Below are 25155 nucleotides of genomic sequence, written 5' to 3'. Positions count from 1 at the left end.
CCTCGTGGCCCGTGTGCCCCGGTGAGCAACAGGGACGACGGAAGAGCAAACGTCCTGACAAAATCAGAGAACCCAGCATCAGCAGAACCCAGACGCCGGCAGAACAACCCCCGCAAAAGGGATCTGTGACGCCTTTGTGTGATTTTGATTTTAAACCTTGTCACTATAGTATACTAGTATTGATCTTTGGAACCTGTATATTGAATAGGCTCGTGTTGTTTATTAAAAGCCGGTTAGAAAAAGTTCACATAACGTTAGTAGACCGTCGATAGTTACTTTAAGAACACTTGTTTGATGTGCCTTACGTTTTATACAAGCCTTTTCTATTGTAACCCCTTAAGTTCATTATATTTTTACTAATTTAGTTACATGTAGTGAGGAGTTCGTAGTTACCCCAGATACTACTAGCCTGATGTGCCTTATATTTTTGATACTTTAAGCTTTCTATACTTCTGCTCATTTAGTTAAGCATAGAGGGGGGGAGAAATGTGGTAGTTAAGGTTTGGCGACCGGAAGATATCGCGCTGTACGGAAAGATAGGGCGGATCCCTGACGCAAGCAGGCGGAAGTGACGATGTAAACCCAGGTGATATAGGGCAGTGTAACCAAAGCAATAAAGGCCATTTTGCCCCCACCACAATGGTGTATCCGTGCTGCTGGACAGAGTAATTCGAGAGTGGTTGCTACGCCATTCCTGAAACAGGTCACCACGCCTTCACTGAAGGCAACACTCCAGGCTGGTCACTTACACCTCTGTACCCCATATGTAGGGTAACGAGGCAACCAGGTGCCCCTAATTGCCAGGGAATGAGCATGAGCTTGTGTCAAGCCCACCTGGGCCTAATTAGGGTGGGCCCCCACTGCGCATGAGCAGGACCGGGGGCCAATAAAAGGTGAGGCCTGAGACACAGGTGGGGCTCACTCCTGAGCTAGCAAGCAGAGAGATCAGTTGCTCTCAGAGCAACAGCACTGATCCAGGCTAATCAACCCTGTGGCTATAGGCTTGGAGCACTGTTCGTCAGTCTCTGCTGGAACACCTGGTTGGACCTTGAAGCGCCGTACCCTAAAAGAGGTTTGTCTTGCTACACCCATAAAGTCATGGAGCAGATCCTTCTGGAGGCACTGCTCGAGCAGAAGAAAAATGAAGAGGTGATTGGGTATAATCAACACAGCTTCCCCAGGGAGAAACCATGCCTGAAAAACCTTGTGGCCTTTCTATGGGAATATCACAGCATCAATAGACAAGGGAAGAGACATCAAGGTCAGCTACCTGGACCTGAGCAAAGCCTTTGACACTGTCCCACACAAGGTCCTGGTCTCCAACCTGGTCAAAGATGGGTTTGATGCATCTGATGATGGACAAACCACAGGGTAGATAAAGAACTGCCTTGATGGCTGCACCCAAAGTGTGGCCACAAGGATGATCAGAGGGCTGGAGCACCTCTCCGATGAAGACAGATGGAGAGACTTGGGGTTATTCAATCTGGAGAGGAGAAGGCTCCGAGCAGACCTCAGCCTTCCAGTACCTGAAGAGGGCTACAAGAAAGCTGATGAGGGACTTTAGGATGTCAGGTAGTGATAGGACAGGGTGGAGTGGATTCAGATTAGAGGAGAGTAGCTTTAGATCAGATCTTAGGAAGAAGTTCTTCACCATGGGGGTAATGAGCCCCTGGCACAGGGTGCCCAGAGAGGTGGTGGAAGCCCCATCCATCCCTGGAAGTTTTTAAGGCCAGGCTGGATGGGGCTCTGAGCAACCTGATCTAGTGGGAGGTATCCCTGCCCATGGCAGGTGGGTTGGATAGATAAAACTGGGCTTACTAGAGAGGAGCCTGGAAGTGGCACGTCAGTACATACTGGTCAGCTTGGGGAGGGGGGCTTTAAACTGAAGGACCTGCAGGGAGGGATCCAAGATGGCAATGATCGCCCCACCATCACCACTACAACTGATCTGCGATGAAACCAGGCCATCCAGAGGAGTGTAAAATGTTCCTTGGCTGTCTCCTTAAATAGGAACCAAAAGATCAGCGTCCTGAAGTGCATGGATACAAACACAAGCAGCCTGGGAAATCAAGATGAGGAACTGGAGCTCCATGCCCAGTCAGGTAGTTCTGATATCATAGGAACAACAACTGAAACATGGTGGGAAGGGTCACAGGACTGGAGGATCATGACAGAAGGCTATGGGCTGTTCTGTAAAGACACAGAAAAGAGAAAAGCCTCAGAATCAGCTCCTCAAACACCCAGAGCTTTTGCCAGCTGTGCTACTCGAGCATTTCAAGCACACCCAATCCAAACACAGCTCTCACAGCAGCCACAGTGCCTCTGCCATCAACATCTTCAAGCAGGGGAAAGGAACCGCTCTGAGAGCTGCAGGGCAGAGGAGAGAGGGGCAGCTGAGAGCAGTCCCCGAGGGGAGAGCAGTGCTGGAGCAGAAACACCTTCCCCTCTGGGGAAAGGAGAGAGGAGAAGGGAGAGATACTGAGGGGCTGGAAACTCAACTGCACAGCTGGCATGGAACAGCCCTGCTGGAAAGGAAAAGAAGGACATCTAGACACAGAGAGACAAAAGCCATCTCACCTTCCTGCCCCTTGCCCCAGCCATGCTCACGTTGCTCAAATGTGACTTTCTTTCTAAAATTGAATGTATTTCATTTAAAAACTGACGTCACCCTGGTGTGGGTTTCTCCAGGGCTGCAGATCCCCATCTGCCCGTCCGTGCTCCTCCATGGGCTGCACTGGACAGCTGCCCTCTCCCCAGAGCCTGCAGGGGAACTTCTTTTCTGGCCCTTCCTTCAGTCACTTACCTTGGGGTCTTGTGGAGGGCTGGCAGCAGGCTTCCACCTCCTTCTCCAGGGACATCTTGGGCATTTTCTGCCACAGACATTCCATGGTCACCCAGGGCAGCTGCTGACTCCTGAGTGCTCTCCCAGATATAGGCACCAAAGCTGCCCAGACCTCTTATATACCCCCAGAGTCACTGCAGAGACCCCCATGACAATGGTGTCCAGGCACCAGACTCTGCATCACAAAGCCCTGGTGGTGGCTGTGGAGACTCCCAGGCCTGGAACTGGCTGGGACTGTGTCACAGAACAATGGAATCATGGAATGGGCTGGGTTGGAAGGGTTCAAGATCATCTAGTTCAAACCCAGCCCGTTCCATAATTCCATGATCCCACTCAACTGAAGCAACCCCTGCCCCTGTCCCCATGGAACTCCCTTCTTAATCCCATCCACAGCATCAGCCTCAGTCAGAGCTGGTGGACAGACAGCTGAGTATCAGCCAGCTGTGTGCCCAGGTGGCCAAGAAGACCATACCCATCCTGGCTTGTATCAGGAATAGCGTGGCCAAAAGTAGTAGAGAAGTGACTGCAGGCAACAGACAGGCAACAGTTTTTTAACAAGTGTATGACACTGAGGCACCATCACATCCTTCCAGGAGGACTTTGGATCCCTGATGGCACTGTGACCCTCATCATCTCTTGAACTTCCCACCCACCACATCACTCACCTCTTCAATCCAGACATCCTCAGTCTGGCTACAACAGGACAATGGTAGAGCATGGCAAAGGGCTTGCTAAAGGCCAGGTGCACCCCATGCCTTTCTGTCCCCTGCCCACTCTGCTTCAGCAATCCCCTCTTTGTCCTTCACCTGCCTGGAACAGGCTCATTTCTCATTTCCATGGCTTTCCTTTTCTCCTCGTCCCAGGGTCAACAAGTATCTATGTGTGCTGAGGGGGAGAGGCTGTGGTGTCTGCAGCAGGAGCAGCAGCAGTGTTGGCTTTCTCAACAGCAGCAGTGTCTGTGGGCAGCAGCTGCAAAGAAAGCAAAAGTACAAGACAGAAAATTACCTTTATCCTGCCCCAAACCAGGACACACCTGGTTTGCTTTTTAGCCGTACCTTACACTAAGCAGAGGTCTGCAGAAATAAAATGATATCCTCTTTACTTCAGAATGACAGTGTGGGATGGTGTGACATCAAGAGATATACCATAGATACAGGAAACACAAACTAGCACATAGATGAGGTCCTTTGTTCCAGCTGCTGACCACCAAGGGATGGATGCTCTCTGCTTGGCTGTGGGACCCGCTGGGAACAAGACTCCCCCAGAGATTTCTCTGCAGGGACCAAATGCTTCCACCAAAAGTATTCAGGAGTGAATTCTTTTCTCCATAAGAGAGTTGAATGGCAAAGCTATCTGTGCCTTAGAGCTTACTGCCTGTTTCTTGAAGAGCTGCTCTCTCTGGGGATATCCAAATTCCTCTTTCTGTCTGACAAATAGCAAAGTCCTGTCCCCCTCTGCAGGATGTGTCTGTCGTGTGCTGGTCAGGCTGCAGAAGTCATTCTGTGCAGAGGCAGCACAAGTTTTACTGGATCCCCAAAGAGAGATGGTGAGATGAGTGCTGCTGTGAGTTATGTCTGAAGGAAAGGGAGCAGATCAGAGGGCTGGGTGTGGAGACACGTGTGACAGCTCGAGAACAGAGCTGCCATGCAGCCTCTTTTAGAATGAGGCTCTGAAACTTGAGTGGCATCAGAAAGCTCTGGGAAAAAATACAGTCCATGTTGTTTCCTTAGGAAAATGAACCCTCTGGCCAAACACTTGGAACTGGAGCTGAGCTCTGGCCCTAAAAACTGAGCCATGCCAGACACGCAGCAAAGGGCAAGAGCACATTGCTCATGCCCAAGTGATTTCTGGAGCAGTCTTTCTACTTCCAAGGCCCTTTATGCACTCTTGAAAAGCAATCTATGTTTTTTGCTTCAGAAATATGAGGGTTTTTCTATTCCATTTCATAAAGCAGGTGTGCAGAAAATGAAAAAGGGTAAAGAGGAGCACGTTTTGTAGAAGCGAGAAATAAGGGTCCGGGAATGATGAAAATTTTAAAACAAAAATCCAAATCAATTTATTTACAAAAATTACAGAAAAAGAGAGGGTGGGGAGGGCAGGGGAGGGAAGAAAAGGAAGGGAAGGGACTGGGGGGGAAAGTGGAAGGGAAAGGGCGGGGGAAAGGGGGAATGGGAGTGGGGGAACTGAAGGAGAGGAATGGGAGGAGGGGAACTGGAGAGGGCGAATGGGAGGGGGAGAAAGGAAGGGGGGGATTGGGAGAGGAAGGAGAAAAGGGAAAGAGGGAGGGAAAAGGGGAAAGGGGAGGGAGAAAGGAGAAGCAGAAAGGGGAAGCAGAAAGAGAAAGGGGAAAAGGGGGGGAAGGGGTGGAAGGGCGGGAAAGGGGAGAGGGGGGGAAGGGGGGAAGGGAGGAAGGGGGAAAGGGGGAAATGGGGAAAGGAGAGAGTGAGAGGACTATGCAGGAGAGGAGTTGAGAGAAGAAGAGGAGGGAAGGGGGAGAAAGGGAAGAGGGAGGGAGGAAGGGGAAGAAAGGGGAGAGGGAGAGGGAGAGAAAAGAAAAGGGAGAGAGAGAGGGAGAGGGAAACGGGAAGGGGGAGGGGAGGGAAGGGAAAGGGAGAAGAGGGAAAATGGAAGGGGGAGAGGGAGAGGACTACACATCAAAAAACCACCAGGGAAGGGCAACAGGGCTGTCATCCATCCAACAGACTCAGAACATTTATTCAGACTCACAGAAACATATTTTCATCTCTTCTGATCCATCACAAGATATGGAATAAGCTCCCAAAGATGTAGTTAAAAGTTCATCACTGTCTGGAGAGAAAAGAGACAAGATTCCTGCTGTTACTTTTACAGGAGAGAGGGGCAAAGAGGTCACTGTCAGAACATTACGGCTACGACGCCAGAGCTGAACACTCTCTGTGATTAAAAGCAGACAGCAACAGAAGGAAATGGGCTCAGGGGCTTCCTGCTTTAAAACAGCACCAGTCACTGCAAAGCTGTGACTCTGGAGGAATCATCACAAAATAGGTGCAATTCCTCCTGGGACATCTGGCCTCACATCACAGAACATGTTTGATGCCATGGATGACAAACACTCAACTCCCCTGACGATTGCCTGAACACTACTGAGTGATCTTTCCCTAAAGAAAGAATAACTTTTGTCACTGATTAGCCTCTTCTTGCCTATTCAAATAAAAAGACTGCAACAGAGGAGCTACAAACACAAGCAAGGAGTAAGGGACAGCAAAGGCCAAGAACTGACAGCAGAGGGTGTGTGTTATGGGTCAGTGCTGAAGGCAATCACTGGACACGGGAGGAGAAGTGATGGCTGAAGTCTGTGAAACTCTGTGTAGGGCTCCTTTTGTGTTTGTGATTGAGGATTAACTCCAGAGAAAGGTGACTTCAGATTAAGCAATGTGTATCTTTGTGGAGGAAATGAGTCAGTTTTCTTTGTGCTGGTTTTGGGTTTTCTCAGGCAGCTGCTTAAAGCTCTAAAAAGCATTTTGTAAGCAGAAAGTTTCCATGTTCAAGTAAGTGTAAAGCTACCAGAAAAAAACCCTGTGCTTAGCACAGGAACTAAACAGCTTTCAAGATGTTTTTTTCACAAGTTAGGAGCACTCATCTTTTTACTTACTCTAACGTGACACATTACCACGTCCACGTTCTTCAAAGACAAATTCATCCAGTTCTTGCTTGTACTAGAATTATACAGAAAACACACCATTAACATTGTGCAATATTAAACTTCTAAAACATTCTTTCAATCCACACAAAACCAGGCAGTAACTCCAAGGGCCAAACAAGTGAGGCCATAAACCAGCAGAGTGGAGGGAAGGGCCCTCTCTCCAGGACTAAAGGGAGAGCAGTGACTAAATTCACAGCTCCTCCAGAAGAACCCCATAAAAACCCAAATGCCTCCTACAAAGGTTGGTTCTCCCACAATGAAGTATAAAGTGAGATTTCTTGCAGATTTATTTATTATAGTCATACATCCTAGATAAGAAAATTTAATTTAAAGCTTAGCTGGGAACATCCTATGGCATCATCTTTGGTTTCTGGGCACTCTTGGAAAACAACCCTCAAAACCCAAACTTTTCACCCCTAGCACACCGAGATGTTGTGTTGGGATGAGGAGGAGTTACACCAGGAGTAATCCTTGCAAATGAGTTGTAACTTCAGGCTAAAAAGCACAACCTTGCATACAGATGCTCTTCAGCAGTAGCTGAGGATGGGATTTCAAAATGTTTACCTTGGCTGCAGAAGAGGAAATCCTGTTCATCAATGGTTCTGCTCCTATGGGTGAATTGGGGATGCTTCCTACTGGACTTGGACTTCTGTTCAGAACCTGGATGTCCCAGGTGAGCTGAATGGTGAACTGGATTTGCAGCCACTTCCATGTGTGTTCTTTTATCTTCCATGAAGCTTTCTGTTGGCTTTTCCTTTTTTTCTTTTTCCATCAGTTCTGAAACATTCAGACACAAAGAATTATCTCTGGCAGGAACAGATTAGGAATGACCAAACCCATTGGACCTGAAGGGTTTTTGGCAGCCTGTATCATAGCAGACAAACCTGCAAGAGTTACCAAGACTTGGGATTGCTCAGCATTAAAGCTTCAAAGCAATCTGTGAATGGAGATTGCTCTGGAATTTTGGGACAACTTCATCTACCTTGGATTTAGCCTCTCCCAATTCCTTTTCCAAGCCCAGTTTGGCTTCCTCCAGGTTCCTGCAGCGCCTCGTAGCAACTTCCAGTGAAGCTTCTGCCACAGACAGCTTTTTAATGTCAGCTCTCTGACATTGCCCTAACGAAATTATTAGATGAGCATGAAAGAAGTTATAAGAACATGAATTCTTTCCTTAATTTAACTTATTTGATTATACAATTAGACCTGTCTTGAACTCAGTAGGTAGGAAAATTTTGTCTGCCACCAGCAGTCAACAGCTGAGCACCTCCAAACTATCAGCAGCTGCTTGTGAGGAATTCTAATACATAAAAAAAGATTCAAATATTATACTTCTTGAACACTAAACCAGCATACACTGAATCATGTATTTTTTTAACAAAACTCAAAGCAATATGTTGCAATGCATGAGCCAAAGTTGGACTGCAGATATTACTCTGGTGACTAAAGGCAGGACTTTGTATGAGATGGTTCTTGGGTCTCGTTCTGCATTCTACAGAGAATTAAATTAATACACTAAATCAAATAATATTACTTACATTAAATTATTACATTAAAATAATACCAAGTTAATTTTAGAGTAACAACACTCATAAATCTGGACAGTCCCTCCTTTCCTCCAGCCACCCACACAACTACCATCTCCCAAAGGAACCTGGGATTTTGGCACTAGGAATACAAAGTTTTTCCCAGGGGAAAACCATTGACAGCACTCCTGGAGCTCTTCCCCCTCTTCCCTCTTCAAGAAACTGAAAAATTAAGAATAAGGTGGTTATCGGACACATGCAGGTATTCACCTCACTCAAACACTCTGGGGTTCAGAGGAAGAAAAAAATGGAATTTTAAAGCACTGTGCACATCACTATTCACAGACAAACAGCACACCAGTGTCTAATTACTCAACAGGACTGGTTCCTGTTTTCCAGAAAGTAAAGATTAACAAAATGGGTACACAGCAACTTTTAAACCTTTGCTCTGCCTGGGACTGGTGGAATTTGCAGAAAAAAACTTTAACTAACATCCTAACCAGTCTTCTGACCAGTTAATTCGCCTAACACAGCCACACAGAAGAAATTTAAAGATTGCTGCACATCACAAAATAGAGAAGAGAAAGCTTAGTGGCTGAAATTGACTTTTGTGAGGAACAGGCAGGTCCCAAAAGACAGAAGGCAGAAATGAACAGCAAAACACTGCTCAGAGCCTTCAACACTGCAAAAAGTGTGTCCTTTACCTCCCTTTTTTTTAGTTTTTCAGCCTCATAGTTTAAGACTTGTTCTCTTAAACCAGCACACTTGGCCTTTAATTCCTTGTTCATCTTTTCCAGCGTAGAAACTTGCTTTTCAGCAGTTTGTGGAAAATGTCATTAAAGCATCCCTGTGTAGCAGCTGATGGAATAAATGGCTTTCCCTCTGGAGCTGGGCCAATGCCTCCTGTGTGGACAGAATCACAGAATGAGTAAGGCTGGAAAAAAACCTCTAGGATCCTCCAGTGCAACTGGGAAACCAACACCACTAAACCATGTCCCAAAAGTGGGAATAATGTGCTCCACTCTCCTCTAAGGTGTTACTCAGGACTCCAGACCCCTCTGCCCAGCCCTGCCCCAGATGCCCAACACCAACAGGATCCCTGCCCTATTCCCCTCATGAATGCCCTCAGAAAAAAGCCTTTTCAAAGACTTCTTAGCATGGCCAAACACACACAACTCTCAAAACCAGAAAGCTGGGGACATGTTAAAACTGAAGATGCTGGCTGGCATCTCCAGCATTAGTGAGTGGGTTGAACTACCACACTCAAGTTCCCCATCACTACAGAATCCCATCAGCAGCAGCAGATGCCGATCCAAATGAACACAAAGAAATAAAGTAATGTGACTCTGTACCTATGACTTTGGGCCCCAAACAACAAATCTACAGCTTGCTCTGCCACAGCTACAGGTCTTTTTGCAAAAACTGAAACAATGACAGAGAAAACAATGCTGGCTGGAACTGCAGTGTCTTTCAATCCCAGAGAAAACTTGCCTCATTTATTTTTAAAGGACACTTTTCCTGTAAATGCACCATACCTTAGGGCTAAAACAGACTTATTCTTCAGAATCACTCCAAGTGTCATCACTCCCCTCCTTGTCAGAACTCCTTCAAAAACAAAGCAAGATGAGTGCTATGTCTCTAAAATCACCCCTCAAGCAAGTGGGAGGGGTTTGTAAAGTCTCACCTTATTGAGCCTCCTTCACAAAGGTCATCTGTGGCTGTTCAAAGATTCAATGACATGCTGACATTAGATTTGGCAAGCTCACAATTAAAACAGTACACACAAACATTTAACATGGACAACTCTACAGCAACTACAGAATGAAACTGGCCACAACTGGACTCAAATGGGTGTGGTGACTGCTGATAGAGTCACACCTGAGTGTCGGTGTATGGATGTACCTCAGTGCCTCCTGGAACACTCTGTGTGGCACCTGTGGGTGCAGGTCCCTGTGTTGTTATGTTATTTAGAATACAAATCACTATCCACCCTCTTTACCCATCCTGCTCAGTAACACCTCAAATTTCAAGTCAGCAAATGCTGTGGTTCTCTTATTACAGGCACCCAGCACCCAATTTCCTGGTGACAGGGCTGTAACATTTGCCTCAGAGCAGGAGGCAGTGCTGCTTCTCTTGATTTGACCACAAGCACATGGAATGGATGTGGCACAAGGACTCCTCCCCAAAACATACGCTTCAGAGGACCTCAGAAGCTCTCTCAGGATCACCCCAGCTTACCCTCTAACCCTCTGTTGCTGCAGCACAGCAAAGGGACTCTCATGATGTGCTTTGCAGTGCCAGCCAGACTGCAGTGTTAATGCCAATAAGTGCTCCCTGAACACTCTCTGCTGTCCATTTGACACACAGCTCTGATATAACACACTTAAAAAAAGTAAAAGAACAGGTGCCAATCTAGAGTTCATTTATATTAAAAAATTAATCCTATAGGACACAATCCTGTCAGTGCACATGGAGCACACAAATCACAGCTGCCCTTACAGCCTGACAAGGCCAAAAAGTAACAAATCAGCACATTCACAAAGCTTCTTGTGCTGCTCCTCCTGAGGCCTGCACTGAAGTCACCAGGGAGCACAGTCAGTGCTGACAATACAAACCACCTCAAGAAAAGGCCACATCATTTTCCTCTTGAGCTGCTCCCTAGTTAAGGATCCTACCTCCTCTGTCCACAGCAAGTGCACCCCAAAAAATTGGAGCAGCTCCTGCCTGCTCAGGAGTGATGACTATGCTGGTATCTTCTGCATCACACACAGGAGCTTCTTCTGTGTTCTCCTGCTCTGGTTTTTCTTTTATCCCTCCAGCAGCTCCTGCCTGCTCAGGAGATCCAAGTGCATCCCCTGCAGGAGCTTCTGCTGTGTCCTCCAGTTTTGCCAGGTACTGACTTACACTGCACAGAGAAAGAGAGGAAATAAAGTTGGTAAAAAGAACCACATGCTGGCACAACAGTTAACACCAACTTATTATCCACCCTACACATATTCATACAAATTCATATGCTCCTCAGTATTTGTTAAGGGTAATACACACAGAACTCACTCCAGCATTCCCTGCAGTCACATTCACCCTATAAATGCACATTTCCACCTTCCAAGTTATTAACTCCTGCTCAGAACATTTTTTCAGCCTGCCTTTTAGGCACACATAACCACCTGAGAGAATCTCAGTGCTAACCAAAAGCCCAGGTGACAGAATTGCTCTGGTAACCCCCCCTTCCACCCTCCCAAAGGAAGATAAAAGGGAATAGGGAAGAGAGACTTTAAGGTGTGAAAATAAGACCAGAAGAGGTTCAGAGGAAAAGGAAGAGACAGAACACGTGGGACGAGGAACAAATCTGCAAATCTATAGGGAAGAGGCACTTTAAGGTGTGAAAATAAGTCTGGAAGAGGTTTACTGGAAGAGGAAGAGACCACACCACTTATTCTAATCATAAAGTTCAAAGGTTACTGTAAATGGCCATGGAGATCTGCATAATCCACAGCTATCCTCCCATCTTTGTCTTCATGGGAAAAATTGGCTCCATGAGAAAGGAGAACTTTGACCAAATACATCTCCCCAACAGAAGCAGCAATCATGAGTGGGGTTCTGAAAGATTCAAAACATGCAATGCCATGGATCATCTGACACAGACACAGTCATTATTTTCATCCCTGCTTGCTCTCAGAAGAAGTATTTTCCCCATTACTTTACAATGAACACATTTGGATAAACACTCAAGGAGCAAACAAAAGTCATTGCTTTCCTAGCCGCCCTTGTCCTTCCTGGACCCCCTCTTCCTTCTGGACCCCCTCCTAATCTTGGATCCCCTCCTATTCCTGGACCCTCTCTTATTCCTGGACCCCCTCCTCCTTATGGATCCCCTCCTCCTTCTGAATCCCCTTCTCTTCCTGGACCCCCTCCTCTTTCTGGATCCCCACCTGTTCCTGGACCCTCTCCTTCTTACTGCACCCCCTCCTTCTCATGGATAAACCCCTTACCTTTCATGCTCATCTCAAGCATGCACATCAGCTCCTGCTTTCAGGAGATCTTCTAATATCTCCTCGTGTTCTTCAGTGATAGCAAGAGTTAGTGGGATACTGCACTTCTGAAAAGTCAGAGAAATGCATCATGTTAATAATCAAAGTAAAAAAAATAAAAAAAATCTGTAAAAGAAATATCGATGCAACTTTCTGAAAGGACTTCTTGAAGAAATATAAACATTTACCTTATTCTTGGCATCCATTTTGGCACCATGCCTGAGTAACAGCCCCACGAGTTTTTTACTACGAGCCAGGATGGCCAATTGGAGGGCAGTGTTGCCATCGATGTCTGCAAGATTTGGGTCGGCACCCTGCTCTAGCAGAAAAGTCACAGAGTCTTGTTCTCTGAGCTGTACTGCCTGGGAATAACACACACACACAAAAAAAAAAAAAATGAAAGACTTCCAAAATCCCATTTCACTCCATCACAGCTCGCCCAGCTTCTGACCACTGGAAAGAAGAGCACCTGCAAAGATGATCTGACAGGTGCCTGTTCCACTCCAAACCCAACAGGCGTGTTTCCGCACAGCTCTGCCTACAGAGTCCTGCCAGACACCTCTCCTTTCATGCACAGTCAAGAAGCCCCTCTTCCAAGAGCAGAACTTCTCTCACTCACCATCATCAGGGGTGTTCTCCTGAGACTGTCAGCAGCATCCAACTGGCTGCCGTGCTTTACAAGGAATCTGGCAACCTCTGTGTGGCCGTTGGCACACACCAGATGGAGAGGTGTCCTGAGAATCAAACATGGGAGCTTAACACTGACAGACAAGGAAAGAACCAAAGCTGTGGCACCACCCACCCTGGAGGACCCTGCCCAGACCCTGCTGCTCCTGCTGGCTGCTGCCTGCTGCAACCCCGCACACATCACCCACAGGGCAGGAGAGACTTGGGGAGGCCTCAGCAGCTGCAAGAGAACCCTGCAGGGAGAGCAGGGCCAAGCAGCAGCCCAGCACCTCCAGGAGCACTGGCACCCACCCAGCAGCTCCCAGCACTGGAAAGCTCTCAAGTTCCCCCTCCCAGCTGACAGGGCACATCTTGCTTTGCAAGCAATCAGCTCCAAGGGGATCCCACACAAACCCTGAAGGGGGGATGCTCCCACAGGCCACCCGAGCATGCTGCCCACAGCCCCTCACCGATTCTCCCTGTCAGGCAGTCGATGCCCCAAATCTTGATCCACCAGCGCCAGAACCTCAGCCAGGACAGGTGACCGTGGGTGGCAGCATGGTGCAGCCTGTTCAGATCTTTCTCCTCAAGCTCAGGGCCGCTGGTGCTGGCGGCATCACCACGGGGCCACACAGGATTGTAATGGGGCACAGCCCTGTCCCAGACAGGGACAAGGTGGATGCAAGGGGAAAGGCAGGGACGAGGCGGGAGAAAGGAGCAAACCAACGTCAAGGATCAGGAGCAGCCGGAGAGACACAGCCCAGCACAGCTCAGCACAGGAGCCACAACGGCAGAGCCGCCGCTAACGGCAGTCACCAGGGGAAACGGGGGGTGGGGCCGAACCACCTGTGGGGGGGGGAAGGTGTGGGAAAACAGTCTGCGGAGGCTTAAGGATTCCATGTGCACATCAATATGATTGTATGAAATCGTTTATTAACAACTTGCATGCACTTTATATAGAGAAGTCTTGTTTACACCATCTTATCATGCAGGTGGCTTTGTATTCTATTACACATTCCACTCTCACGGAAAGATTCTTCTCACATAATTATTTTCCTCTTCTGTTGCCAATTAAGTTCTCTTTCCCAGTAGCTCATTCTCAGAAAGCCTCTAACAAGGCCTCAATAACCATTAACCCAATGGGGCCTAAATTGAAGCAAGTCAGGATTGCTCACAACCTGTATATTTCTGAACTGTTTCCCCAACAGGAAGGGGGGAAGGCACCGAACCAATTCACAGGGGGAAGGGGGGAGGGGGCTGAAGGGAAGGAAAAGGCTCCTTTAATCCTTAAACCTTGCATTGGTTTAAGCCTCAGCATTCATTCATTGCCACTACAGGTGACAATGGTCTCTTAAGTATCTGAGAGAGGATGAGAAGCTCTCCCCCACCTCTGTGAGTCATACAAACAAGTGGTAAATTCTGCTCCTGGAGAGGATTTTCATACCCAATTCAAAGGAGTAGCTAGAGAGGGTAAATTACCCTTCTTGGGTAACCCACTTCTTGTCTCTCACTTGTCATCTTGTCCTGGTTTGAGCCAGGATAAAGGTGATTTTTTGTTTTGTACTTTTGCTTTCAGCTCATCTCTTGTAAGTAGTTGCACTTGCTGAAATTAACAGCAAGTTAATTAAATTAATGGCAAACCTAGCTTCCTCTGACTGCACAGAGCTAACTGCAAAAGTTCCACTGCCATTGTACAAGTACAGGGTGTTTCCCTAGACAAGTCTAACCCATAACTAGAAGGAAATGAACATCTAGAATTCTCCTGGCCTACCAGGAATTACTGGCACTACAACTATCTTTTCCCTAACTCTGGGGAAAATGTTAACACAAATGTTAACTGTCACCATGCCACATGTGTCACACCCAGCTGCAGAGAAAATCACCTTAAAGTTCCCTGCTGCAAACACATCCTCTGCAGGCCCCAGCACCAGCCTGACCTTTCACAGGCAGCCCAGCTTTTGAAATGAGCCACTAATGGCTGTAATTAGCCACCAACCACACCCCACTGCTGGGCATCAGCCAGGAGAGAATTTAAAAGCAGCAACTTGCCTCAGGCACTGAGTCTCACTGCTGTCTGCTGAGCTGCCCATAACAAAACCCAAGCTTTTTCAGGTATTGCAGAGAAGTGAGGATGCAGCTCCTAAGGAGGGAGAGAATCACTGAATGGCTTGGGTTGGAAGGGACCTTAAAGATCATCAAGATCCAAGCCCCTGCATCTCCCACTAGACCAGGTGTCACAAAGCCTCATCCAACCTGGCCTTGAACACTTCCTGGGAAGGGCATCAGCAACTTCTCTAGGCAACCTATTCCAGTATCCTGCCACTCTCACGAGGAAGAATGTTTTCCTACTATCTAACCTAAATCTACCCCCTTTCAGTTTAAAACCATTACCCCTTGTCCTGTCATTATTCTCTCTGGTGAAAAGCCCCTCCCCAGCTTTCCTGTAGCCCCTTCATGGACTGGAAGGTTCTCTAAGGCCCCCCCAGAGCCTTCTCTTCTCCAGGCTGAACAGCCCCAACTCTCTCCAGCCCATCTTGGTAGCAGAGGTGCTCCAGCCCCCTGGTCATCTTTGTGGCCCGTCCCTGGACCCTCTCCCACAGGTCTGGACCTTTCCTGGGCTGGGGGCTCCAAAGCTCTACGCAGTATTCCAGGTGCAACTCCTGACTTTGCTGTGAGCTGCACAGATCCAGGGTTCCCCCCAGTGCTGGGGGTCAGGCACAGTGAGCACTGACCTCAGAGCACCCAGCAGTTCCCATCTCAGCCCAGTGGATATTGAAGCTGAGCAATCAGAACCCCGCAAGTTTCTGCAGAAAACCAGCAGGAGGGGAATGCCCGTCCCGGGGTGCAGGCAGTGGGCACCCTCCAGCTTTCTCCAGGGAAACCCTGCCCAGCCCCTGGCACAGGGTACCCCCGGCCCAGCCCTTACCTGCCCACGGGCTCCTGGAGGGCTTGCCAGAAGGGGCTTCTATCCACCTCGAGTGGGCAAACATCTCCTGCTCTGAAGGCTCCAAGATTGCCTTGGAAAAACATACATTTTGCTCACTGAGTATATGGTGGGGTACAAAAAAAAAAAAAAAAAAAAAACCAAACCAAAAAAACCCCCAAAACCCAACAAAAATATTATCAGTTGAAGCTAAGTGACCAAATGTGTTTTTGACCCCTTTTTTTTTTCCCCTCAGGGACACCCAGGCCAGCAGCAGCTTGCAGGGAAGCTGCTGGGCTGCCAGCAAACACTGTGTGACTGTGGAGAGGTTCTGCACAGCCCTTCCCTGCTCCCTTGCAACTCATCCCTGGGGCTGGAGCTGCTTTTAACCCCCATAGCCCCAAAGATTTTTTCAAAAGTCCATCACCAGCTTTCTTGCAAGCCCCCTTCAGATACTGAAAGGCTACAATAAGGTCTCCTCAGAGCCTTCTCCTCTCCAGACTGAGTGACATCTCCAGAATGAATGACATCTCAAAGGCCTCAGTGCCAGTGCACCAAGCCTGGGAAGAAACAAGAGGAGCTGCAGAGGTTGGGATGGGCTGGGATGTGGTTGGAATCACCCAGAGGTGGTGGGATGGCTCCTCTGACTGGAGCCTGGGGATGGAGGGATATCAACTCTTTAAGAAGGACAGGAGGGGGTGACACCCTCTGCATCACTGACTAGCTGGGCTCCATGGAGCTAGAAATAGATAAACGGATAAAACTAAGACACCATTCTCTCCAGCTCAGAAAAAGCAGCTTGGCCATTTGAGATGACTAAACTGAAAAAATTCAAAATTGTTGTAAAATAAGAGCAAGGACTTTCCCCATCATTTGTTTGGCCTTATGCAGTGAAGCCTTGTATAAGGAGATGTAAACTCTTCCATTTCACCTTTTTACAGATAAAGTTTTCTCACAAGCAGTTTATGTAAAACTCATCATGTTACCTGGGGGAAGCACTTGTTGGCAACTGGAGCATCAGGAGAAACCTCTACTGACAGGCTGGGCAGGTATGTTCCTCAGACTCCAGTAATGCTGTTCTAATACCTGTGTGGAATTAGAATCATCAAAACGCTTTTTAAAGAAAGGAGGGAAATTTTTGAGTTCTAATCAATCGTAAAAAACACGTATATGGTCAAAGTGTGAATAGGATCTTGAGTGGAGAGCGTGAAGATATAAATGTTCAATAGTGTAAAAAAAAATGTCTAGTATGTACCAAATAACCACAGTTTTGGTTTTGGTATTTCACTGTTGTAACATCTGAAGGTGGGATTAGGCTGTGCCTTATGTTTCATCTAGTCTTTTTCCCACTAGTAGAGTTGAAGTCTCAAGCCTCAAGGTTAGGGAATAAAACAGTGATCAGGAAAACACCCTGAGTTCTGAAGGATTAAATATTTAACTATTTATATATTAAATAGTGGTGTTTTTGTTTTTGGTTTTTTTCTAGTCAGCAGTAAGACACAAGAGTAGTCTTATATGAGAGAGAGAAAGGGCTGTGGACAAGATAGTTTGATATCTAAGACTGTCAGCACCTGCACAATTACACACTCTGCTCATACTCCTCCTTCTGTGTGTAAAGGCGATTTAACCAGACACATAAAAAGGGAAAAGAGCTTCCTGCCTATTTTCCTCATTCTATAAGAAACATCCTTCAGGGGAGACTTCAGGATGAAAGAGAACTGGAAACAAAGCAACTTTGTTATCTCCTGTTTCTGCTCTCAAAAGATCAGATGTGATTGTTTTGAATTAACAAACATGCAAGGAACACTTTCATTCCTCACAATAGCTGATTCCACAGCAGGGAATAAAATGGAATCTCGCCACCTCTGTGAAGGATAACAAAAAGTCCTTCTACAGATACATGAGCAGCAAAAGAAGGGGCAAGGAAAACATCCATCCTTTACTGGACACGGGTGGGAATATAGTTGTCAAAGATGAAGAAAAGGCTGAGGTATTTAACACCTTCTTTACCTCAGTTTTCAGCAGAAAGACAGGTTACTCTGAAGATGGATGTCTTCTAGAGCTCATAGAAAGTGACATGAATCTAAACAGCCCCCCTGTAATCCTGAAGGACACAGTCAGTGACCTACTAAGATGCTTGGATCCCCACAAATCTATGGGATCAGATGGGATCCACCCAAGGGTAATGAAGGAACTGGCAGAAGAGCTTGCCAAGCCTCTCTCTATCATCTACCAACAGTCCTGGCTCACTGGGGACATCCCAGATGATTGGAAGTTGGCGAATGTCACGCCAATCCACAAAAAGGGCCGGAAAGAGGACCTAGGAAACTACAGGCCATTCAGCCTGACCTCAGTGCCTGGCAGGGTCATGGAACAGATCATCCTCAGTGCAATCACACAGCACCTGCATGATGGGCAAGGGATCAGACACAGCCAGCACGGGTTTAGGAAGGGCAGGTCATGCCTGACCAACCTGATCTCCTTTTATGATCAGGTGACCCGACTGGTGGATGAGGGGAAGGCTGTGGATGTGGTCTACCTGGACTTCAGCAAGGCCTTTGACACCGTCTCCCACAGCATCCTCCTGAAAAAACTATCAACCCATGCCTAGGACAGGAGCACCCTGTGCTGGGTTAAGAACTGGCTGGAGGGCCGGGCCCAGAGAGTGGTGCAGAATGTGGCTGCATCCAGTTGGCAGCCGGTCACTAGTGGTGTCCCCCAAGGATCAGTGTTGGGCCCGGTTCTGTTCAATATCTTTATTGATGATCTAGATGAGGGGATTGAGTCCATCATCAGCAAATTCGCAGACGACACTAAGCTGGGGGGAAGTGTGGATCAACTGGAAGGCAGGAGGGCTCTGCAGAGGGACCTGGACAGACTGGAGAGTCTGGATGATTCCAATGGGATGAGGTTCAACAAGGCCAAGTGCTGGGTCCTGCACTTTGGCCACAACAACCCCATGGGGAGCTCCAGGCTGGGCACAGAGCGGTTGGAGAGCAGCCAGGCAGAAAGGGACCTGGGAGTCTGGATTGACAGGAAGCTGAACAGGAGCCAGCAGTGTGCCTAGGTGGCCAAGAAGGCCAATGGCATCCTGGCCTGGATCAGGAACAGCGTGGCCAGCAAGTGCAGGGAAGGGATTCTGCCCCTGTACTCAGCGCTGGTGAGGCCACACCTCGAGTCCTGTGTCCAGTTCTGGGCCCCTCAGCTCAGGAAGGATATCAAGGTCCTGGAGTAGATCCAAAGGAGGCAACTGGGCTGGTGAAGGGACTCGAGCAAAGACCCTATGAGGAGAGGCTGAGAGAGCTGGGGCTGTTCAGCCTGGAGAAGAGGAGGCTCAGGGGAGACCTCATCACTCTCTACAACTACCTGAAAGGATGTTGTAACCAGGTGGACGTTGGTCTCTTTTGCCAGACGACTTTCAACAAGACAAGAGGGCATGGTCTTAAGTTGTACCAGGGGAAATTTAGGTTAGATATTAGAAAGAATTTCTTTACGGAGAGAGTGATCCGGCATTGGAATGGGCTGCCCAGGGAAGTAGTGGATTCTCTGTCCCTGGAGATATTTAAAAAGAGACTGGATGTGGCACTCAGTGCCATAGTCTAGCAACCGCAACGGTGGTAAAAGGCTTGGACTTGATGATCTCTGAGGTCCCTTCCAACCCAGCCAATTCTATGATTCTATGAAAAGCTGCATCAGTCAGTAGGCCTTTGCAAAGAGCACACAAGAATTCATCAGGTATGGGACCATCATCAGAGGAGGACGATGATGAGGAGGGCTCTTTGGATAAATACAAAAGGCTTTTCCTTCTTTTCTCTGGCATATGCTTCCCTGGAAGCAGGGTGGGGAAGGAAAAAGACAAAAGTTAAAGACTGGTACATGGAAAAATCCTTTGGATTTTATAAAGGAAGTAACAGATGGAAGTCTACTCACCTCACGTTAGCCTTCTAAAATACAGGTATTTATATTAAACTACTTTTTTTGGTTGCTTTGGCACTCCAATGTTTCCCCATGATTTCTCTTGTTCACTTTTTGGTCAGTTCAGTTAATTCCATACTTATGCATTAAGAGCTGGTATTGCATATTTCCCAGTTCTTGTCAGCAGAGCTCCCTTTGTATTGGGATCTTTCACCTCCAGCATGAAACTCCTTGGAATTCCTGTGCTCTTTCTAACTCTGGGATCAGGCTCGACAGTTTGGCCCTGGTAAGGAAAGAAATGCAGACATATCTCATCTAAACCTCACGCTTTAAATGACATCTCAATTATTACTATTTTAACCAGCAAAAGCCTTTCATCCCCTCCTTTTCCTAACCCAAGGCTTGCTCCAATCAAATACTTTTTCTTTTAAATACCATAGCCAGGATGTTCCAAAGGCTTGAGCAGTGTTTGGAACTCAGCAAACAAAGAATGGCTTAACTTCAGGTTTATTCAGGGAGAAATATCCCCTTAGCTCACCATCCACTTGGAGAAGAGACACAAATACACTTCTCCTCCAAAGCACAATTCAGAGGGAGAGACTGAACGTGCCAGCAGTTCCACAGCACAACACAGCATGACAGCAGTTCCAGAAGGTCACATCTGCTCATCTGCCACACAAACACACTCCTAGAAACCATCAGGTACACTGACACAACTTACACGCTCTGTGTTCAAACCAACAGATTGTGCCCTCCACTGCACCTACACTGCTTTTTATGGCACTCTCCAGCATTCCAAAACTGGATCCAGAACCAGTGTGACCAGAGAGCAACAAATAGTCATGCAGTTGTCCCTGTTACACAAACACTCCTCATTTAACTCTTGCAGACCCACTGAAATGTCCAGAACTTACAGCCAACTAAATTACTCTGCAAACATTGGCTTTTTAACACAAAATTCACAAGATGTCTCAGAAATGGTGAACAGCTTCTGAAGGGCTTCCTTGTGTCTTGAAGCTGATTAACACTGCAGGAGCACACTGAGGCTGATCAACTTCTCCCCTCCTGGCTTCCCAAGCTGGGAACAACCCTCTCTAGGATAGTATCCAAAGAGAAACATGTTATAAACTTAAACCTATGACTTCAAAGTATTCAAAATCAAAGTTTTGCTCATATCTCAATGGTTATCCAGATACAGATCTAAAGCATTACCTGTCCTTATTTGTATTTTGGCAGCAGCAGGACAGTGTTTGCAAAGCTGTAGAAAAATGCTGCCCTTTTTCCCAGGGTCAGTTCCAAGTGAGGTATCCTGAAGCAAAGCTGAACCTCTGGGAAATGGAAGCAGCATCCAAACCTGAAGTCACCCAGAACCAAACATGTCCTGCAGGCAGAAGGGAAGAAAAATGACAGAGCTTTTACCCACAAAGGCACTGGGCTCCAATCCTGTGCCAAGATGTGTACACTGGGCTGCTGGTATTTTCATGTGCAGACAAACTATTCAACTGAACTGCTTCATCAGATAAAGTCCAGAGATCAAATGCAGAACTGCAGAATACCAACTGGGGGAGCAACAATACTTTAACTGATGGCAATCTACTGAAGACATTTATGTACTCAGAGGGGCCCAAACAATTTCACCTCAATTATACAGTTTCAGGAAGAAATGCCCAGGTATTTACAGACACAAAAAGGAATTGTTTAGCTGCACAGAGATGTCCTCAAAATGTTTGGGATATCTTGGTTTCAGTATTTGTTTGAGTCAAAAGTAAGAAACAGTACCAAGTTTAACAGTAACAGATTCTCAGTGGGTTTTGGTAACATTTTCAAAAATTAGGAAAAAAACCCCAAACGTGTGCAAAGGATGGAATTACACAGTTTTGTTATGCTGAATCAAATACGTTGTATTTACAACAAAGACTGTGTCCCCCTTGCCACCCCCAGGCTGCCATCTCCCCGTGTCCCCTCCTGTCAGCAGCCAGCCATGGCAGGACAGCCTGGGGGAGATGCAGTGGACTTGGTGGTCACAGGGCCAGTGAAGGGAGGGGATGGCTCAGGGTGTCTGAGTGTCTCCTGGGCAAGTCCCCCATGATCACCTGGTTTTTTCCTTTTTCCCTTCCAGGTGATGATGGTCAAGCCCCAGGCCCATGCAGCCATTCTCTGCACACAAGTCCCCTGGGGCTGGATATCTGACACATGTTTAATAAAAGAACGAAGCCCCAGAGATTTGGGCTGTTCATCTTCAGATGGGGGAAGGGGTGTGTGTGTGTGTGAGTGAGGAAGATCTGCTCTCCCATTTCATTACTGCACCTCAGCAAAACCACTGCAGGATTTACACTCAAGAAATCAAAGGTAAGTGATGCAGAAGGCTCCAACCACACATTTCCACTGACTCCCTAGAAATACGCAAGACCACACCATCAGTCACACTGCCCTACCTGCTGTAGAAGTGTCAGACCAGTAATGATGGTTTCAAGACAGAAAACACAACACAAACCAGCACAAATAAACAAACAAACAAACAAACAAACAACCTGAGGAAACAAGGAACACAAACCATGGGTCCCTAATTATGAACCTAAATATAAACCATTTCCCTAAAAATGAAAACAAGCTTTCATCCTTTAGAGGAAGCCCAGGGTGCTGGGGCCTGGCCCAGCTGCTCATCACTGCTCTTCTGGGGCTCTGCCCAGCTCCCTGTCCCCAGCTCTTCATCCCTCCCTCTCTGTCATTTCCCCATCACAAGTTTGGGCTTTCACTCTCTGTCTCCCTCTCAACACTTCCCAATTCCTCCCTGCCTTTTCTCAGAGTCATTGCTGTTTCTCTCTCACTCTCTCCACATCTCTCTCTCCTTCTCCTCTCCTGGCCTTATTGTTCCTCTCTCCTTCAGCCTCTCCGCTTTCCTGCCTCTCCCTTCCTCTCCCCTCACCCTTTTCCCTCTCTCCTGCTCGCTCTCCCACCCCTCTGTCACTCCCCTCTCCTGGGGCCTTTTCTCTCTCTCAGGCCCCTGGCCCGCCCCTGGTCCGCTCTCTGTCCAACCCCCCTCTCTCCTCCTTCCTGCCCTTCGCCTCTCTCTCTCTCCCTCCCTCCCTCCCTCCCTCCCTCTTTGCCCTTTCCCCTCCATCTCTTTCCCGCTCCTCACGACTCTTTTTCCTGCCTTCTCTCCAGGCCCAGATCCCCTTCCTCCTGCTCCCCCTCCCAGCTGTGCCGGGGCCGGGGCAGTCCCGAGGTCGGGCGGGCTCAGGCGGCAGGAGAGGAGGAGCACCCCGGGGCATGCAGGGGGCTGCTCGGTGGCCATCTTGGTTCCCGGGCCATGCTGGCAGCTGCCATTTCCCCACACTCCCCATCCCACAGCCGGGGAAAACTCAAGAAGGGCAGCAGGGATGAGCCAGCAGCTCCTAAAAGCCCTCAAACTGAAGGAGGAAGGTTTGGAATGTACTGAAAAATCTTTGGGTAGTGGGTATGTGCAGACAGAGGCATTCCCAGAGCTCTTCAGCATAAAAACTCAGCTGAGTGCTGTGGAATTTTGCTGTTCTTTTACAGCTGTAGGAGTTGGAAGAACGTCTTCAGCGTGAGCATTCAATCGGTGACTTGAAGAGTGCTCTGGAGAATAAGGAAAGAGAAAAAAGAGATTGTTTCCAGAGACTGGAAGACCTCCTGTTGGCATCTTCTGGGAGTACTATTGCAGTGCAACCCCTGGAGAAAGGGATGCAGTGGTAAGAGAGTGGCACAGGGGACCAAGGTGTCTGCTGCTGCTGTCTGGGGTGGTGAAGGTGCTTCTGTTTGTCCTTTTCCTGCTGTTCTTTAAGAATTGGTGCTCTGGTGGTTCCCTGTTATAAAAGCTGTGTTTCTGCTAAAGCCTTGAAGCTAAAAATGCCAGACTGCGAGCCACAGTTGTGCAGCAAAACAGTAGAACTGAAACCCTTCTGCAAGGCTCACCCCTGGTAAGGCTGCTCATAAACTGCTGCCTTTTTTCCCAATTGCTGTGGGGCCTTTGGAATATTTTTGTTTTTTTCTGGGTTGATGTTTGGACTCGGTGATCCCAGAGCTCTGTTCCAAATTTGTGGGATTCTGAAATCCTGGCCAGGAGCAGAGGGGCTTTCTGAAAGTGTTCTCTGTGTTATTCTTTCCCTAGAGCAAAGTGGCAGGGTGGGTGGGAAATTTCTTCTTTTGAGGAATCTTTTTTCTATCCTTTTCCTTTCCCATAGTGTTCCTTCATTAGCAGCTTGGATAAATAAGTGCTGAGAGGGAGGGATTCTTTCTAAAGAAAAAGAATTCTTGCCCGTGGTAGCTCTGGGGTTCTGCCTTGGTTGCTGGAGGATGCACAGGGTGCCTCAAGGAGTAATCTGTGCCCCTGACACTGGGGCAGGTTGCAAAAAAAAAGGTTCCCCTTTTTAGTTTGTGGTTTGGTTAAAGTGTGTTACCTGGTTCAGGAGCAGGCAGCTTACCAGACAGACTGGAACAGAAGCAGAGCCCACGGACCCGAAAGCAAGAGAGAAGCTGCTGCTTTAGCAGAATGGGAGACCTTGAAAACAGGAATTGTGAGAGTGAGAAATACACCCTGAGAGAGAGGCATTGTCCTAAAAGAAAAATAGGAAAAGCTGTATCTGGAGGAAGTGAAAAAGAGAAGACGGTTACAAAATGAACTGGAAAGGTAGGTTACAGGCTTTGGAGTGGTAATAAGAGTTTCCTTTTTTCCTCCTGTGTTTTCCTGCTGGGGTTCCTCTTCTTGCATCTGTCAGCATTACATCTGTAAGCCCTGAGATTGCATATTTGTAGGAAGATTCGTTTAACCCTCCCTCTGTTCTTAATATCTCTTGAGCATTCCAAGGACTAAACACCACTAATCGTGGAATTAATGTTTGGTTTTTTTTAATTAATTGTACTTTACCAGTCAGCCTTTTTGCCAGTCTCTAATAATCTCCTCCTTATATTCATTGGGTGGCAAAAAAAAAAAAAACAAAAACACAACAAATTATGGATTTTATGTCTTGTACTGTTTGAATAAGGAGGTGCCCTACAGAGAACAGAATTTAATTCTATGAAGGAAGAAAGTGACTATTTATTTTTGGCTTCCATTTGAGGGTTATGGTTTGAACTTCCCATGGGAAAGGGTGTTGTTGTGCAGGTGTTCTCTGCCTTTTGGAAAAAGCTGTGTAAGCACAGAGCATTCACAGATTTGAAGCTCTCATGCTGAGAAGTCTCAAGTGTTGGTTGCTGCTCCTTGTGGGAAATGTGACTGCTGAGAAATCCTCCAAAAAATCTCAGCTCTAATGCTGTTCAGGATTTGGTGACTCCTACTCCCTTCAACTTTCACAAGTTGAATAATAATCAAAGACTCGGGGGGGTGTAAACGGGCCAAAGTGACTCCCAAAGATAACTCTTGGTACATGTCTGAATTTTTTCAGAGCTGAGGAAAACCAAGGAAAAGCCAAAAGAAAGCTTTGTGGGAAGCTTGTTCTTTCCCCTTCCATCAGTGAAGGTCTGGATGTCAGTGCTGAGCAGTATCTGGTTGAACTGGGACATTCTGGGAACACTCTTTCTCTAAGTTCAAGTTTAGGAGGAAGCTTCCCAAG

The 25155-nt window shown here is 47.4% G+C and overlaps 1 long non-coding RNA gene across 1 annotated transcript in view; it reads right to left on the bottom strand.

Annotated features, from left to right (window-relative positions):
- LOC115600070 overlaps positions 1 to 15722 on the bottom strand; it is a 308606-nt gene extending 292884 nt beyond the window's left edge. Inside the window, exon 1 of the long non-coding RNA XR_003988802.1 lies at positions 15671 to 15722. This is a non-coding gene — a long non-coding RNA (uncharacterized LOC115600070). The remainder of the gene's footprint in view (positions 1 to 15670) is intronic.
- Between the last annotated feature and the right edge of the window lie 9433 nt (positions 15723 to 25155).

Source organism: Calypte anna, chromosome W (assembly GCF_003957555.1).
Source record: "Calypte anna isolate BGI_N300 chromosome W, bCalAnn1_v1.p, whole genome shotgun sequence".
Lineage (NCBI taxonomy): Eukaryota > Metazoa > Chordata > Aves > Apodiformes > Trochilidae > Calypte > Calypte anna.
Note: the sequence above shows the minus strand (reverse complement) of the source record. Positions and strands in the feature narration are given on the sequence as shown.